General features: G+C 40.4%; 1 pseudogene; it reads left to right on the forward strand.

Moving 5' to 3' along the window:
- Positions 1-1,559: 1,559 nt before the first annotated feature.
- Positions 1,560-2,406, forward strand: LOC100415005 (small ribosomal subunit protein eS1 pseudogene; annotated as a pseudogene).
- Positions 2,407-4,173: the final 1,767 nt, after the last annotated feature.

Genomic DNA, 4,173 nt, shown 5'->3' on the forward strand with positions numbered 1-4,173 from the left:
GGATTTAGTCAATTTAAATTTAGGATTACTGCCATTTGATATTAACTGGCTGTTTCATCCATTCGTTGATGTAAATTCTTCTTTATGTTGATGCACTTTACATTTTGGAATATTTTTAGAAAGGCTAATTCTGGTTGTTTCTTTCTATGTGTAATGCTTCTTTCAGAAGCTCTTGTAAAGCAGGCCTGGTGGTAATAAAATCTCTGAGTACTTGCTTGTTCATAAAAGATTTTATTTTTCCTTCAGTTGTGAAGCTTAGTTTGGCTGGATATGAAATTCTGGGCTGAAAGTTCTGTTCTTTAAGGGTGTTGAATATTGGCCCCCACTCTCTTCTGGCTTGTAGGGTTTCTGCTGAGAGATCTGCTGTAAGTCTGATAGGCTTCCCTTTGTGGGTAACCTGACCTTTCTCTCTGGCTGCCCTTAGTATTTTCTCCTTCGTTTCAACCCTGGTGAATCTAACGATTATGTGCCTTGGGGTTGCTCTTCTTGAGGAATATCTTTGTGGTGTTCTCTGTATTACCTGGGGTTGAATATTGTCCTGCTTTGCTAGGTTGGGAAAGTTTTCCTGCGTAATATCCTGAAGAATATTTTCCAGCTTGGATTCATTCTCTCCTGTTGCATTCAGGTACACCTATCAAACGTAAATTAGGTCTTTTCACATAGTCCCACATTTCTTGGAGACTTTGCTCATTCCTTTTTATCCTTTTTTCTCTATTCTTGTCTTCTCGTTTTATTTCATTAAGTTGGTCTTCGACCTCTGATATCCTTTCTTCTGCTTGATCATTTCGAGTGTGCATACTTCTCAGAGTTCCCATATTGTATTCTTCAGTTCCATTAATTCACTTATATTCCTCTCTAAATTGTCTATTCTCATTAGGATTTCGTCAAACCTTTTTTCAAAATTCTTAGTTTCTGAAGATGGCTGATCGCTAACATCTCGGGATTGCAGCTCCCAGTGAAAGCTCACAGAACAAGAGGACGCCACGCTTTCAGACAAATTTTGGTCGCTCACAGAGCAGAAAATTCCCAGTGGAGGAGCTGCATGGGTCGCCAGCGCGACTCTTGTGGCCAGTGCAGAGGTTTCGCCGGCACCTTGGCGCAGCAGCTCTCGGTGCAGCGTAAACGGGACTGGTTTCCCTTCTGACCGAGGTTTGGAGCTCCAGGAAGGCAGAGTCGCCTATTATAGACTCAAGAAGGAAGCCAGACTGGAGATTCCTGGGCAGAAAAGCACCATCAGTCTTAACGCCGCTGTTTTGGCCGGCACAGTGGGTTGCTCATATTTCGGCCCTGGGAATTAACAACTTGGACGTCCACTCAGAGACCTAATTTGAAAGTTGGTAATTACAAAGATGACAGGTGGATAAATTTACAATGATGGGAAGAAACCAGCGTGAAAAGGCTGAGAATACTCAAAATCAGAACGTCTCTCCCTCTAAAGAGGATCACAGTTCCTCATCAACAAGGGAACAAGACTTGATGGAGAACGAGCGCATCCCATTAACAGAATCAGGCTTCAGAAGGTGGATAATAAGAAACTTCTGTGAGTTAAAAGAACATGTGCCCTTTTGGCTCTCTGAGCAGCACCATGGCAGTTGGCAAGAACAAGCGCCTTACGAAAGGCGGTAAAAAGGGAGACAAGAAGAAAGTGGTTGATGCATTTTTGAAGAAAGATTGGTATGATGTGAAAGCACTCGCTATGTTCAATATAAGAAATATTGGAAAGATGCTAGTCACCAGGACCCAAGGAACCAAAATTGCATCTGATGGCCTCAAGGGTCGAGTGTTTGAAGTTAGTCTTGCTGATTTGCAGAATGATGAAGTTGCATTTAGAAAATTCAAGATGATTACTGAAGATGTTCAGGGCAAAAACTGCCTGACTAACTTCCATGGCATGGATCTTACCCGTGACAAAATGTGTTCCATGGTCAGAAAATGGCAGACAATGATTGAAGCTCATGTTGATGTCAAGACTACCGATGGTTACTTGCTTCGTCTGTTCTGTGTTGGTTTTACTAAAAAACACAACAATCAGATACAGAAGACCTCTATGTTCAGCACCAACAGGTCCGCCAAATCCGGAAGAAGATGATGGAAATCATGACCCGAGAGGTGCAGACAAATGACTTGAAAGAAGTGGTCAATAAATTGATTCCAGACAGCATTGGGAAAGACATAGAAAAGCCTTGCCAATCTATTTATCCTCTCCATGATGTCTTCTTTAGAAAAGTAAAAATGCTGAAGAAGCCCAAGTTTGAATTGGGAAAACTCATGGAGCTTCATGGTGAAGGCAGTAGTTCTGGAAAAGCCACTGGGGATGAGACAGGTGCTAAAGTTGAACGAGCTGATGGATATGAACCACCGGTCCAAGAATCTGTTTAAAATTGAGACTTATAATAGTGGCAAATAAAATGTCTTATTTGTGGCTGGGCGTGGTGGCTCACGCCTGTAATCCTAGCACTTTGGGAGGCTGAGGTGGGTGGATCACCTGAGGTCAGGAGTTCAGAACCAGCCTGGTTATCATGGTGAAAGCCCAACTTTATTTAAAAAAAAAAAAAAAAAAGAACATGTTGTAGCCCAATGTAAAGAAACTGAGAACTTTGAAAAAAGGTTTCATGAAATCCTAATAAGAATAGACAATTTAGAGAGGAATATAAGTGAATTAATGGAACTGATGAATACAATATGGGAACGCTGAGAAGTATGCACAGGTTTAAACACTCGAAATGATCAAGCAGAAGAAAGGATATCAGAGGTCAAAGACCAACTTAATGAAATAAAACGAGAAGACAAGAATAGAGAAAAAAGGATAAAAAGGAATGAGCAAAGTCTCCAAGAAATGTGGGACTATGTGAAAAGACCTAATTTACGTTTGATAGGTTTACCTGAATGCGACAGAGAGAATGAATCCAAGCTGGAAAATATTCTTCAGGATATTACGCAGGAAAACTTTCCCAACCTAGCAAAGCAGGACAATATTCAACCCCAGGTAATACAGAGAACACCACAAAGATATTCCTCAAGAAGAGCAACCCCAAGGCACATAATCGTTAGATTCACCAGGGTTGAAACGAAGGAGAAAATACTAAGGGCAGCCAGAGAGAAAGGTCAGGTTACCAACAAAGGGAAGCCTATCAGACTTACAGCAGATCTCTCAGCAGAAACCCTACAAGCCAGAAGAGAGTGGGGGCCAATATTCAACATCCTCAAAGAACAGAACCTTCAACCCAGAATTTCATATCCAGCCAAACTAAGCTTCACAACTGAAGGAAAAATAAAATCTTTTATGAACAAGCAAGTACTCAGAGATTTTATTACCACCAGGCCTGCTTTACAAGAGCTTCTGAAAGAAGCATTACACACAGAAAGAAACAACCAGTATTAGCCTTTCTAAAAATATTCCAAAAAGTAAAGAGCACCAACATAAAGAAGAATTTACATCAACGAATGGATGAAACAGCCAGTTAACATCAAAAGGCAGTAACCCTAAATTTAAATCGACTAAATCCCCCAATGGAAAGATACAGCCAAAACCCAACAGCATGTTACATCCGGACCCATTTCACATGCAAGGATACACAAAGACTCAAAGGGATGGAGAAAGATTTACCAACCAAATGGAGAGCAAAAATAAATAAATAAATAAAAAGTAGGAGTTGCAATTCTCGTATCGGATAAAATAGATTTTAAAGCAACAAAGATATAGTGGTAAAAGGATCAATGCAACAACAAGAGCTAACGATCCTAACACCCAGATACATAGAGACTTAGACTCAATGAGACAGAAAATTAATAAGGATATCAAGGACTCGAATTCAGATTCAGAACAAGTAAAGTTAATAAATATTTATAGAGCTCTCCACTTTAAATGTACAAAATATACATTCTTGTCCATACCACATCACACCTACTCATAGGTTTAAATGAAACATTGATTGGCCATTATTAATACCCATTTTTTTTTTAGAATAAAGCAACATTTCCGTTCTCTCTCCCTCTTTCTTCCTCTCCTTCACTCCTTTTTTTTCTTTCCTTCTCTCAAAAAAGAAAAGAAAGAAATCAACTTGTAGACCTCTAGATCCAGGTCGGCAATGTGTCTCTCATTGCCTGATTTCTTTCCTTCCCTTCTCTCCCTCCCTCCCTCCCTCCCTTCCTCCCTCCCTTCCTCCCTTCCTC

Source organism: Callithrix jacchus, chromosome 7, assembly GCF_049354715.1.
Source record: "Callithrix jacchus isolate 240 chromosome 7, calJac240_pri, whole genome shotgun sequence".
NCBI lineage: Eukaryota > Metazoa > Chordata > Mammalia > Primates > Cebidae > Callithrix > Callithrix jacchus.